The sequence below is a fragment of the Onychostoma macrolepis genome, chromosome 09 (genome assembly GCF_012432095.1).
Source record: "Onychostoma macrolepis isolate SWU-2019 chromosome 09, ASM1243209v1, whole genome shotgun sequence".
Lineage (NCBI taxonomy): Eukaryota > Metazoa > Chordata > Actinopteri > Cypriniformes > Cyprinidae > Onychostoma > Onychostoma macrolepis.
In genome coordinates, this window is record NC_081163.1 from 33,312,307 (window position 1) to 33,327,568 (window position 15,262).

The 15,262-nt window shown below is 39.9% G+C and overlaps 1 protein-coding gene across 6 annotated transcripts in view; it reads left to right on the forward strand.

Annotated features, from left to right (window-relative positions):
- pard3bb (par-3 family cell polarity regulator beta b) overlaps window positions 1–15,262 on the forward strand; it is a 332,607-nt gene that overhangs the window by 209,511 nt on the left and 107,834 nt on the right. The window lies entirely within an intron of this gene.

Sequence of the window (15,262 nt, forward strand, 5' to 3'; positions counted from 1 at the left end):
TCTGAGAGTGATTATTGTGCATTCCACTGAAGAAGGAAGCCAGGTTTGGAACGGTTTGAGGGTGAGTAAATGATTTTCATTTTTATATGAAGGCTGGTTTGATTAACAGATTCTCCCACACATGTGAAGGTCAGGATGGATGACTGTTGATTTGACGCACATGCTAAACTGCTGCGATGGGTTGCTGGTCGGTCACATGTCGTGTGACGGAATTTTGGCCCGAGCTGCTGTTGGGACGCTCGGTTGGCTCATGCTCACGGTTGAAAGTGTTTCGGTCCGCTTACGTGTGCATAACTGACTTCGACCGCTGGTAAACAGAGCAGTCAGCCCCAGCTCCATATGGCATGCCGTCTCTGCGTCACAGCGCTCAATCTCCCCTGTCTTCACACCGCGCCAGTGCCAGGCCTAATTTGCATCACGGTGGGCACCTGTGCCAACCCCTGCCCATCTGCCCGTCGATCGGCCGTCCAGCCGGCCGGCACTGGCTCCGGCACCAGCAAGACCAGGCGGCTCCATCACAGTGGAGGACGACCCGCATGAGTGATTCTACAAATCAGAGCATGGACGCCCCGGCAGGCTCCACCTAACGGGCAATTAGCTCTATAATTGTTTTAATTTGGATGACTGCCGGGAAAACTGAAAGGCACACCATGCTGTTACAGCAACACGCGGAATATTCCAGCAGAGAGAGAGAAATGGAAACAGCGGAGTGAGGAAAACAGCCGGAGAACTTGATTCAGCTGGTGTCTTTCTCAAGGTGAACCGTTTTGACTCGTCAGGAAATGCGGGCTACGATACGGCTCTTGCTTCTGTTAATCCGACTTGGTCTGACTCGGCCTGATCCCACTGTTTTTCCTCTTCCGTGTGTCTGCCGAGAGTCTGCCAGTGCGCCCACTGCGGCCAGCTCTCCTCCCGCGCCCATGCAATCATTCTAATGTGCACCGTTGTTCTGAGGAGATAAGCGTTTATGTGTTGGCTTGTCAGCGGTTGATGGGGTGAGGGATGTAAAGGTTATTGAAAACCACCGTAGTTTTATTTATTTATATTTGGCAGGCAGAGGGGATTAGAGATGTGGGTTCGAGAGCCATGCGGTGACACTGCTCACCACGGAATGTGACACAGCCTTTGCTCAAAACTGACGTAACCCAGAATCTATTGCTGTGAGATTGCCCTGTCACCCTGAGCAGGCCAAATATCCACGGATTAAATGGACTGAAAATGAGTAAAATTCTCCATAAGTCAGCTTTTTGAAGGTCCAGGGAATGTGAACACTCTTGCATAGCTGGGGTAACTGATGAGTTCTTGCTTAACATGACCTTTATTGTAAGGTTGTGCATCTGCGTAAACCCACCCAAATCCCTTTATTCTTTGGGACTGTCAGTGAGTTAACTTGAAGGGCTGTTCATACATTACCAGTCAAAAGTTTGGAATTAAGATTGATTTATTAATTTATTTTATTTGTTTCTTATGTATAGGGTAAGATTAACAAACGAATAAAAAAACAAAGTAATACTCCCTTTTATTCAACAAGGATGCATTTAATTAGTCAAAATATTAATGATTAATGAGATTTAGAATGTTGCAAAGAATTTATATTTCTTTTAAACTTTATATTCGTCGAAGAATCCTGAAAAATAATTATTACAGTCTCCACTGGAATAGACTGGAGTAATGGCTGTTGAAAATTAAGGAATAAATTAAATGTGAAAAGATATAACAATAGAAAATAGTTCCTTTAATCTTTAATTTCACAATATTGCTGTACAATATAATTTTTTTACTGTATTTTGATCACATATTAGCATAAGCAGCTTTATATATATGTATATATATATAATTTTAAAAAGAAACAAAGCATCCCTATTGACTACAGACATTCACGTCCAAACAAATTCCATTCAAGACAGGTCAGGTTACTCTGTTGCTATTTTGGTAACACCCCCAGGAAGCTTGAATTTTTTGAAGATGAACTGGAAAGCACCTTCAGACTGACTCCTGAATCAGCTATGAATTAATTGCTTTCCCAAGAGAATAATCTCTACCAAATGGGCATTTGTGTTGTGGCCTCATCTTTTTGTGCTATTTTAGTTGGTTTAACTCTAGGCTACATAGTTCATTTTGATATTGTGCTTTAAGTGGCCTGCTCTTGATAAATGTCAAGGGTTTCTCACCTTTTTTTCTTTTTATCCCTTCACATATTCCTCTCATGTGTCCTCCATATTGTTTTTTTTTTTTTTACCTTCAACCAGGGACTGAAGCATCTCAAGCATTCTGTAGATCGATAGAAAAATATTGACTGGCCTTTTCAATTAGCATTATGTGTATTTGTGATGTCTGACCTCAAAGGTTAAGAGCAGGTGAAGTACAGACTAGCTGAGACGCCCCCTTGAGGAACATGACCTCTAACCCCACCGACTGTAAATCTGTTTCCAAGTGCTTGAAATGTCTCTCATTGAAGAAACAGTCTTCATTTAGGGCTTTTAAAGGGATTTAAACCTTTATGTTCTTACAGGCATGTTTGCTGTTAATTTACGAACTCCAAAATGAACCAAAGACTGTTTGGAATGAATACAATACGCAATTGTCATTTTTGGCTGAACTATTCTGCAGGAGAGGCTGAGGGAGGTATTTCAGTCTGCATTTACCATCAAATGAAGATTTGTTCAACTGAATGTCAGCCATCCTGTTGTAAAGTGAGCCAGTACGGCTACAGACACCATTCGGGTTCTCTAATACTGAACACAAATCTCTTATTTGAGCTCAGAAACCCTCATTGTCACTGTCTAGATGAAATATTTATTTTCTGACTCAGTTTCCTCTTCTGTTTTCCATCTCAATGTTATATGTGCCTGTTAAATCTTCAGCTGGCCAGTGCGGATGGTATTTTGTTCTTTGCCTGGCTCAGATTCAGTGTTATTGGCCACTATTTAGTGCCCAGTGGGAGTCACTGGCTAGTGTCCATTCTGCTGATAGTGGCCGTGTTGATCTGGTGGTAGCTGTGTCTGTGGGTCAGAGCAGTGCTGCAAATCTGGGACATTAAGCCAGGATATGGCCCTGCAGCTCAGTGATAAACATATGACAAAAGAGGAAAATCAACCTTTTATGTCACGCTGTTTCTCAGTCCTTAGCATTCAAAGGCCAGATGTTTACATCCAGCCTTCCTTTCAAAATCTTCTAACAGGTTACTGAGTCATACAATAACACTGTGTTTCACCATGTTCTGTGTGTGTGTACAGCACATTGTTTAGTAGTGTTAGAGTGTAGAAATGCATGTGTTTGTGAAGTTTAGTGGTAAATTACTAGTATAGGGTGTTTGTGTGACAAATTTAGCTCCACAGGAGAGCCGTATAGCTTGTGTGTGTGTATGTGACAGAGAGACGGAGTAGCTCTATGGGAGGGTAAGGTATAGCCTCAGGTGGAGGATGGGACCCATTAGGATGTTTTACATCTTGCAGACAGATGGAGGCCCGTGTGGACTGCCAAATGCCCCTCATTCTGCTGCTGTGATGCACACAAACACACACACTTAACAACAGATATTACACTGGATATCACACACAGTCCTGTGAAACCAACTGCCACAAATGTAACCGCACACAGTAATAAGCCGCAAGGCTGTGATTTACAGTGATTTTACTGTGCTTTGCATCTCATAGAAACAAGCATGTACTGTATCTTCAATTTATAGTGTCTTTGAACCTGGCTCAGCCATTCCAAATCTAGAGTTGAAAGTATCTGCTTTACTTTTATTTTATTTTATTTTTACTCATATGCAGTAATCTTCCTCTATCCTGAAGTCAGATCCGAGGAGTGTCTTTTTGAACCCGGCTCTTCCATTCCAAATGCAGAGTTGAAAGTATCTGTTTTGTTTTACAAAATAAAAGTTTTGTTTGCATAATATATGTGTGTGTGTATTGTGTATATTTAGTATGTATATATAAATACACACACATACAGCATATATTTTGAAAATATTTATATGTATTTACATGTATATATATTTATTCAGATAATTAATATCATATATTTAATATATAAACGTAACATATTTTTCTTAAATATATACATGCATGTGTGTATTTATATATACATAATAAATATACACAGTACACACATATATTACATAGACAAAAACTTTTATTTTGGATGCGATTAATCGTTTGACAGCACTAGTTTTTACTCATATGCAGTAATCTTCCTCTGTCCTGAAGTTAGATCTGAGCCATTTCAAACGTCCCTCAGTGAAACTACACAGCGTTAAACACTTCCAGACTTCACTTTTATCTCATCAACCCTGCTACTTTTTTTTTTTTTTATCAGAAATGAAATATTACATAATTAACCTTAATGTGGAGCAATTCAGCAAAATTGCAGTTCCTCAAAGCCTCTTGGCTTGCATGTAAAACTGTGACCGAGCATATGACTGTCTCCCATTAGAGGCGAGGGAGGAATGCAGCTTGCTGCTTTACCTTCTAAGGCAAGAGATTAACAGGATCTTTTAGGTCAGCCATGTTTGATAAAAAAAAACTAAATAAATAACAGTTTAAACCAAACTGGCTAGACCAACTAATACCACCAAACCACCTTTAAGATTTTTTTCAGCAGGATACGTGATGATGATGGATTGTTGAAGGACTTGTGAAATGAAAGAGAAAGAAAGAAAAAGTTCCTGTGTTTGTGTCATGAATAGTGTTGCTCTCTCTGTGGATGTTTATGTAGTGCGGAGAGAGTGAGAACAAATGTTCACTTCTCCTGCTACTGCCATTAACAGAGACTGCAGCAGGCCCGCTCCCTCCGTTCTGTCACCAGCTGTCCTCTTTTCTTCCTCGCTCTTCTGCTTATCTCTTCTCATTTATCCTCACATCTCTAGGCCATTTTGCCTTCAAGCGAATTCCACCACAGCTGCCATGATAATGGACCTTTTCTTTATGAAAATTTTTGGTAACACTATAAATAAGACTTAAAACAAAGCAGAGAAATAGTATTAAAGCAATTTGTGAATCTGATCAGTTGACTCATTTAAACCCCACAATTGTGCCATTCAGTGTTGCACGTAGCAAGGGTGACTCGACTGAAAGAAGCCAAATAGTGATAAAGGAAACACTGCCATGTAAAATCTGTTTAAAAACAGATAGATGAAAAGGTCTTGAGTTAAAGCCTGATAAAGTGTCTTGAAAATCCAGTGCTCTTTGCGCAAGATGGCGAGAAAATTGAGGCACATTGCTAAGGTCAAAGAAGCCTTAGTGCATGTTTACATTGACCACTAGACACTCTACGTGCACACTGTAAAGTTTCAGAGTAACAACTGTATTTGAACGCACGAGTAAATCCCATAAATTATCGTCCTGTTCTTTTCCCGAAACGCAGATAATGTAGGTGACCATAGCAAAGTTTATATATAGAAAAAAGCGCGCTCCTGCGGTGTTGCCATATCCACTTATTATAAGCCTATTTGGGCTTGTTGTCTGAGCTTGGCTCATAAAGTGAGCAACTTTATGGAGTTAATAAAGTGTACCTCTGTGAGTATTTTACCAGTATAAAGCAGGTCTGTTTTGGGCTTCTTGTTTGCTCTTTTTTGTAACAAGATCTGGCAAACACATCCCTGATGCATGTCATTAACTAGTTGTTCAGTTCAGTTTCTTAATTTTGGTGAATTCATTTGTAGTTAGTTGTAGAATGCGGTTGCCACTTCTCTAAATCACTGCATATGCACAAAACATGACGTCATAACAACGTTTTGCTGAACTGTGTAGTTGACTTACAGTATGCATGTTTAAAATAGAGCAGGAAAAACATTGTGTGAATGTCTCCGGGATGTAACTACTAACAATCCCTTACTAACCTTTCATTTCCCTGCCTTTATTTTAAATAGTCACACATTTTTATTTATTTATATATTGTCACATTTTTGAGCGATTTCGTCACAGTCTGCAGCACTGTTGAGTCATATTCATATTTTACTGTTGTCTTTCAAAGGCACCGTTACACCAGGACGATGCTCAGTGAGGTTGACAGGTACATGCTGGCAGAATCCTTAACTCTTCTCTTGTCATATTCATATTTAGCCCGACTGAGGTTGATTTGTTGTGAATCTGCATCTGTTTGTAAATCAGTGTTTATTTATATGAAAATGTTTGTATGCATGTGTTTAATCGTGTATGTGCGTGTGCATGTGTGTGTGTGTGTGAGAGCACTGGTGTGTGACCTTTAGTGAGTGTGCTAATGGCCTCTAAAAGCTTCTGAAATAAGTGTCAGAGTCACAGATGGTGCAACTTACCTCATCCCTCCCTCACAGACATGCTGACGGAGCGACAGCCCCCCTTGTTACTCGTCTCTCTCTTTCTCAATTAACACATTTACTAATGTCTTTCCTGCTGTGTGTTTGTATGTTTGATCAAGTCAACAACCAAGTCTGATGCTCATCAGCAAAAATCTGGACAGGCTTTGGATAGGAAGTGACATCAGGGTAGAAGCAGAGACGTGTGGCGGCCTATACAGAAGCCCCACAAACAATTCGGGTACTTTAGTTTAGTCACACTTGAAAAGGTATGAATGTCAGTTCATTATAAAACAAAATATCAGAACAACTGGCATTTATTTAAAAAAAAAAAAATCAAGCATAACATTTCACAAAATTATATTTGTTAGGTTTTGAATGACGATGAAAAGTAGTGAGACATTTTATTTGTCAAACGCTGGTAGATGTTCATTGGTAATGTGATTAAACTACACCTGTGTTTATGCCTGATTTCAGATGCCACTTGTGTTGATATTTTTTAATCAATGAAATGACATTTTAAGTGTCGCTTAAGTGTCCAAAAACCTTTAAATGTGAGAAACATTGCTGGTCTTTCTTTATCAGATGCATGGCGTCTACAATTTAGATTAAGGACTGGCCTCCCTCTCCTAAATCCCAATTTGAATCCCTACTAGGAGTATAAAATGGCTCATGCCGGTCTTCAATGGCGACAGCTGCCCACACCAGCGCCCAGCTCACCTTTACAAGCGCTGTGATCTGGAGATAGGTTTATTTCTGTGAAAGGGTACGGTCGTCTCAGTCTTCGGTTCACCATGGTAACCGTATCACGGGGAGGTTCATGTGTGCGGTTCGAGTGGAGTTACAGTAGCTAACTGGCCGCCGCTGTTCTCCCCCCTCCATCTACATATGAATCACTAAAAGGCCTCTTTAATGGAAGTTCAATCATCTCCCCTTTGATTCCCAAGATGCAATGTTCTGATTAAGATGATTGGATGAATGGAAAATGGCATGAATATGTGATTGGGTCTATGTGTCCCACCGCTGAATGGGTCTTTTTCTTTTTCATTGTCTTTTTTTTTTTTTTTTTTCTTTGTCTGTAGCACCTCTGTGCTAAGGCTCTTGTTCCGACTTATCCTTTTTTTCAATACAGGCCTGTTCCTGCCTTTGATTACATTAAAGAGTGAAGATGTGGCAGGCTTGCTTAGACCAGGCTCTGAAAGGTAACAATCAGCAAGAGAATGTGGTAGATTTGAGCGGAAATGAATGGGAACAGCTAAATAGGAGCTGCAGGAACAGTGCTTTTCTTTTCTTTCTGGAAGTCGTTTAATAATCATATGCAGCATGTGCAGAGGGTTGTATAGAATATACTGTTTATTTTATGTTTACTGGCTGGTGACAAGCGATTCTCCTTCTGCCCCAATTTGTCTGTGTTTACAGGATGCAGACTGTTTTGATTTTGTGTGTGTGTGTGTGTGTATAGGGGACGTATCATGAAAAACAGGATTTTCCTCTCTTTCGTCTCTTTTGGAATAAGAGTTCACATTTATCATTCAGATTACATTTATCACATGTCATTAATTCACTAACGAATATACAATTGCTGTCATAACTGATCCATGGGTCAGTATATCATTCAGATCTGTTGATTTCAGGGTAAATGCAATATTGTATAGTTATGAAAAAGATTGGGGTCAGTTAGATTAAAAAAATAAAAAAATAAATTAATATTCAGCAAGCACACATTAGGCTATGTTCACACTTGGCATCTTTTTTGAAGCTGCCAGTGTCTGTTTTACATTATAATCCTATGGAGTAAACCGTGTTTTCCAAAAAGTCCTTTTTTAAATGCCACCGCCAGCGTCTTTTCTGCAGCTCAGAGCGTCTTTTCAAGTTGAAAAAAGTTCAACTTTTCTGGAAAAAAAAACACCCTACGTCAAGCGCCTTTTTGATAGCTGACCAATGACAAGCTAGTAGCGAGACCTGTCATTTCCATAACAACAAGAACAGCAAGAAAAAATGGAGAAGGTGCTGGTAGATAGACTTTGTTTAGTCTAAAATATGCCGCAAACATATCATATCGTATATCATCCAACCGGAGCTCCTGGACTAAATTGTTGTAAGCACCATACTCTCTCCCTCCCCGTATAATGTTGTGCACCCACAAACGTCATTGTGAACCGACATTCTGCTCCTCGTTAACTTCAAAAGCCAACACAAGAGCCAACTTCCAGTTTCTCGACATTTCTGCTCCACACAGCACTAGGCTACTGTTGCAGCCGTTATTGTAGCAACAAAAGACGCCTTCAGCTGCTATTTGTAACCAAAACGCTGCCAGCTTCATTTTCTTTTTTTGTTTTTTCTTCTAAAAAGTGCCCTTGTCAACTTTTTTTTTTAAAGTTTACTTTAAATTGTACTAATATTTCACAATATTTCCGTTTTTGCTGTATTTTATATCAAATAAATGCAGCTTTCAAAGACAATAAAAATGCTTACTGACACCAAACATTTGAATGGTATCAGAATCAGTAAATGTCAAGTCTATTTTGACACGAAGTAGCTTTTTCTGGTTTGATACAGGATCAGTATTGACGCCATGGACATCATGAGCAGAAAAGTTCTTCTGAAAATATATGTGCCAGCGTTTTTTTCTCTCTCTGTAGTCACAGGCTAATTTGCACCTTTCCAAGTGAGAAATTCTTTGAAGTCCATCTTCTCAACAACTCATTTTCAACAGGAGGTAGAATATTCCCATAATGCTCCTCAAGTAATCAGAAGCATGCAAGCACCTGTCGTTTCCTGTTATGTTATGTGTATATGAGGTCAGTTGTCTGTGCTAGCTCAGAGAGTCTCTTCTTGCAGCCTGGATGGTGCCGGTCAAACCCTCTTTAGTCGACTTAATGAAAGAGTTGTCTAGCACCATTTCCATTATTCTACTGTATAAATAAAGAGATACTGTACTGAGCACATGACCTCACAGTGTCCTAATGGCCAAGATATGTGAATAAGAGTAGAATCTCAATCCATGTCTGAACTCTTTTTTTAGTTATTAAACTGGTTTATCACTGGTGTGTATTTTAATTCGGAGTAAGCATTAATCTGTTTTATATTAAACAAACCCCAAATTTTTCATGTTTAAAGGACAGGCAGGCAGAAACTTTATGGCCGCAGATGGTTTTGCATTTGTAGGGGTCAATAGTTTTCATGTGGGCTGGATTAGTTAGTCTGTAAATTTGTTAGGTTTAGCTGTGACACAGTGCAACTATTCAACAAGACATAATGGAAGAACCATTAGATCTATGGAGGTCAGGTACCTCATGTGGTTCTGCCTAATAGAGTTCTTAAATCAAAAAGTTTGAGAACAAAAAGGTCTTGCGAAACGATCAGAATCTATTATCCTAATTTAATTTCATCACGTTGTTGTGCTTCATTTCTGTAATGCATTTTTTGGTGATTTATGAAGCAGATCGCCATTAAGACAATATAGAGAATGTTGTAAATATTTCACAAATCCCAAATGTAGCGAACCCTCTTTTAGCATGTATTGTTGCCTTTTTTGGGTTATTTCCAGTCTCTGCGAACTCGCAGGATTTCTTTGCTCAGTTTAATGGCTGTGGAAAGTGGGGTGATTATAACCGAGGATGACGGTGTAATTTGAGCCATTATGGTGCTCTGTGGGTACTACTAACGATGTACACCGCGAGTGCTAATGAACATGACAGATTACTGTTGCGCCGTGTGTATGATTAGACCTCATGGGTTTTACCTCCACCTACGGTCCGGATTCAGGCTATAGCATTTGCCATATGCTCAAATTCTAAGTTCATGGAGGAGTTCTGGAACATTTATTAAGCCTTGCGGTCTAAAGCACTTTTTCACCATCGCAGAGTTATTGGTTTGTGTGCTGTGTGGGTTTTTTTCACTACTATTTATTTATTTATTTTTGCCATAGTGAGATAAATTGAAGATGCCAACCTCAATATGAACAGTGAAATAATTTCTTATTAAAGTTGATTTGGCATGTCAATCAAATGTTGGGGGTAAAATACAATCGACAGGAAATGGAAGTTCTCATATGAATATTTAGAGATAGAGAAAGACTGATATTAAAATTCTGGCCAATACAGATAAGCCAATAATTAATTTCATGTTATGTCTGATAACTGTTAAATGGCTGATGTTAAAATTCTATTCTGTTTTGTCTAAATACATTACATTTAAAAGACTAAATCATTTTACTTTAATATACTATATTATAAGTGAATTTAGACATTAAAACATTTAATGCACAGTCTGAAAAGTGGATGTGCTAAAGATTGCATTGTTAGTGTTTTAAAGATTAACTTTAATTGAGCATTAGATGATAGTGTAGCAGAGGCAATCCAAATGAAAGATATGAAAAACATGCATTCGCAAATAAGTATCAAATATCGGTGATCCTGTTCAAATTAAGTGTTTCAATATCAACCAGTACCCAATATGTTACTGATATGTCACGCATCCCAATTTATAGACTAGCAAAAATCCAAGTATCTATATTCAGAGCATTTTTGTTTGTGTTGATCATCGGTTTTTAAGTAATGACCCCTAAAGTTCTGCATAACATACTTTGCTCAATATTTTGAGGGATGTGATGGAGCTCAGAATTCCTGGATTGATGGTCTGAGGAAAATGTCTCCAGCTGAAGCCAAACTTCTCCACTTTGGTTTTGTCTGTACACTCAAAACCAGACAAGAGTGAGGCTAGTATCCTCAGTCCCAAATGAAGCACACTGGGAGAAGTTCTTCTGAAGTTCTGAGGACTTGTGGTGACCAGGAGCAGAAGCCAGAGATCTGAGCAGGGGGGAGACGTTCTGCTCGGCAGTCTGTTCCATTGTTCATCCAGCCCTGCTTCCTTTTGCTTCCTGCCACCCCCTGTACGGATCCAGGCAAGTGTTTCCATCACCTCCCTTCTGTCCTCCCTCTGTCTCTCTTCCATACCATGAGCAGATTGTCTCCGATCAACTCTACGGTTCAAGTCTGATGGCTAGAGCCGAACAGCAGTGCCTTTTTAATGTGCGCTAACATTGCCAGCCTCTGACATCCATTTTAATGTGCAGTTGTCCTCCACGACGTTCAGGAGAGACACCATAGAGTCTCTGTACATAATTAGCAGGATTCTTGGTTGACGAGGTGCGATGAAGCATCGTTGACGTGATGAAAGCCGATAATGTATTCATGCGACATGGATGGTGCTATTGCGGTGGGAGGTTTGGCGTCAAAAGGACAGGCAGTCGTGCCGAAGACAGCTGGTGCAGATGTATCTGGGATGTCACCACATGGCCACGTTCACGCCTCGGGAAAACAAACCGGCCTTTGGGGTTTTGGCCAACGATCCTTGACTCCCACGACTTCTGTAATTCAACCCGTCAGTAGCCTCGGACCGTAAGGTCGTCTTGTTGGAGCTAGAAGGTCATATATGCATGTCCTTAATTTCATACGTCCGTCATCTGTAGCGCTCAAGCACCTGTCAGAAGACAAAACAGGTCTGAGAGCCATTAGAGGTTAGACAAAGCCAAAAATGGTGGAGTCTACTAAAAGGTGAATAGATGAAAGGGGCAGTTATGTTCCATTGGAGGAAAAGGCACCCGACGCAATTACACCCTGAATGGCCATCATCAGGCAAAGAGGTATTGATTGGCTTCCTCCACCATTACTCACCCCAGATGCTCAAAGCAAATCTCACCCTAGATCTCTCTCTCGCAAAAAAGGTTAAGCACTTCTTTTGCAAAGGAAGCTGGAAAAAAAGAACGACTGGGAGGACCGAGTGAAAGAAAAGTGCTCGGAATATAGGCCTTCAACTTCCATGTGTTTCCAATCACGTCAAGAGCTGTGTTCCCTGCGATCAATCTTTGGGATGAGTGATCTCTCACACTTCCTCTTGTTGTAGTGGAGAGTTTAGAAAGCCATGGATCAGATCTGGCTTTGAGGGTTCTCTGCGCCATGTCCGTGTGGTTTTAGAGTGACGGCCCCTGCCTTTGATCTGTCCAGATGAGGGTGCACTTACTTGTCCCGCCACAGATCAACACAGGAAATTAACATCAATAATTCTGTTTCATCCCCTGGAAGGATATAGGACAATAAAGCAGCCCATACCTTCGTGCCAGACCAACGGAAAGAACGCAGAGTAGAAGAATGCTCTTAAAAATAGATGATATAGTCATGGCTTTGAGGGACCTTGTTTATGAAAAAGTTTATGAAAGCAATTTTTATTTGAATTGATTGTAAAGCAATTCTTATTTAAAGTGTTGGATTGAATTTACATGTATGATTTATCTAAGAATTGTTTACACGTATGCTTGCGTTTTTTTTAGGCCCATTGAACTGTGGTGCTTAAACTGGAAATGCAGGTTCGAATATGGCTCGTGTTGTGTCTGCATCCCATTGCCTGCCTTCTTCTCTATTGCTTCCTGTCATCTCTCATTTAACTACAAAAAAATCCTATAAATTATAGTCCCAACAGATCATTTCTTCCATGTTGTGACATACATCTGAGAAAAATGTGGAACTTTAGACCTTGCTTCTATCTGTCTTTTGTTCATTAAATGGAAGCAGGTTTGAACACAAGCTTGAAACTTTTGAGTTTTATTGAGTGACGTTTTGATTAAAAATAAGATCAATAACATGCATTTAGAAAATAGATGAATTTTCATTTCTTGCCTACGTTAAATGAAAACAGACATTACAAAGCAAACAAGTGCTGTTTCATGGACGTGCATCAGAGATACACACTTTGAATAAGCGGTATGTGGTTTGTGTATTGTTGCTGCCAAAAAGCCCTTTGGTCTGATTGGCGTGTTAATATTCAGATGACTGAAATGGTGACTGATTAAGACACCATGCTGTACTAACAATCAAAAAACTACAGGGATTAATGAATGGTGGCACGCTGTGTGTGAGTGTGTGTAATCCAGGTCAAGTCCCAGACTCTCCAGTCTCTTTGTTGTTGTTGTTTTTTTTTCTCCTCTGCTCAGTGCCCTGGGGGTCTTTCTGGCTGTGTGAACACAAGTGGCCCACATTATTGTGTTCGCTGTCAAAAACAGGCATGGAATCTGCTATTGAAGTGTAAAATTACAGAATCTGCCATACTGCCTTTGCCGTGGATTTTTCAAAAACTTAATGAAACCTTAACAGACATCCTAATTCATCCTTTTTTTTTTTCTTCCTGTAGAGTTGCGCTGATTGTTGCAGCATTGTCAGAGCACTGGCTTTACTGAAGGCTTCTCATATAGAGTAATTGATTGTGATTTAATTATAGAGCCATTGATGGAGATGATTGGCGTAGTATGAAGAGAGCAAAATGAGGCCTTTTGTGGTCTGGCTGATGCATACACATAAGTCAAAAGTGGCCCCTGGCATCTGTAACCTCCCCTCTGGGGCCCCAGTGCCACTCAAATGCACAGATACCCCATGGCTATGTTTGTGAGGATGTGAGAACAACAGATTTTCTTCCTTTTTTTACTCTTTTCTATTGACGAGCACATGTGTGGAACTTCCTATAGAGTGAGTGGTGTCCACCTGTCCCTCATCTAATCCTCGTCCCGTCTTTCTCTTTCATGCACTCATTATCTGATCTCTTTCATTCTGCTCTTTCATTTTTTGTTATTTTCTTGCTCTTTATCATCATATTGGTCTTTCGTGTTCTTTTAGGTCTTCGTTCTAGACTTTTTCCTTATATTGAAGGAAATCTTTTTGGGAAGAAATAAGGACACAATGTAGTTCAGATTCGAACCTGTATTACCCGAATGTGGACCAAGGCTCTTTTTGGACCAAGGCTTTTTTTGTCCATACAATGGAAGTCAGTGGGAACTAACAAGATTCAAAATATCTTCTTTTGTTTTCCACAGAGGTCAGTCAGTCATACCGGTTTGAAATGACATAAATTATGACACGATTTTTAATTTAATGCCCAGGATTGGACTCAAAGAAAGAGCAACATCCATATTTAGCTTCGATATGTGACACTAACCACTGCATCACAGCTCCAACTTTTTCGTTCTGTACTTACTTCCCATTCTCTATTCATCCACTTCCTTCACCCTTTCATGCTGCATTTGTTTTTCCATCACTCCATGTCGTCTCATGTCTCACAGTGTCTCTGCTCTTTGATGAAGATCCTGGCAGGGTGGCAGTAGTGATAGCAGAAATTTCACGCTGTTTTCCTTGCTTCTCCGCCTGTGTGTTGACTGAACAGATGGGCTGGCAGTCTTGGATCCCACCTCTCCTCCCTCTGCCCTTTCAACCCCCCCAATCCGCACACTGGTACCCTGTACCAGGGGTGCCATTAACCCAGAACCTGCCCTGCTCCCCTTACTTTTAAACACTGTTATCCTGCTGGCCTGGAGAGCATGGGCACCAGGAGGCTTTTTCTTGTTCTTTTTTATGTTGGGTACTGAAAGAGAGAGGTTACTTAGATCTATATATATTCTCTCCTACACTGACTGTCAGACAGACTTGGCTTCTTCTAAAATCTAACTCTAGGGCTCAACAGACTGTTGAGATTTTTATTAAACATTATGATCTTCACCAGCCACCTCTGGCTCTCATATAGGACCTGTGTAAAATATGCCATTATAATTTTTTTCACCACCACATTGTCATTAGCATCATATCTCCTATGACGTATTGTGTGAAAAATTTTGGAATAAGTTGACCCATTCCTTTGTCTTGCTAAGGCTAATTTTGCAGCTAACATTTTATGTATCATACGGTAGGTGATTTTACATGGAGCATTGTATTACAATTACAGTCGTTTTAAAAGTTTAATCTGAAAAAAGTGTAAACACCGCAATCGGAATAAAAATGGCAAAACCCTTTGAAATTTCAATTGGGTTAAAATGGGTGGGATTAACATTTTTAATCCATTCAATAGCAGATGTAAACACTTCATCGGATTTAACCGGAAAGTTTCGCACATGTGCAGTGGCGTAATGATGCATGGAACGAGCCGTTATTGTTGTTGTTGAAT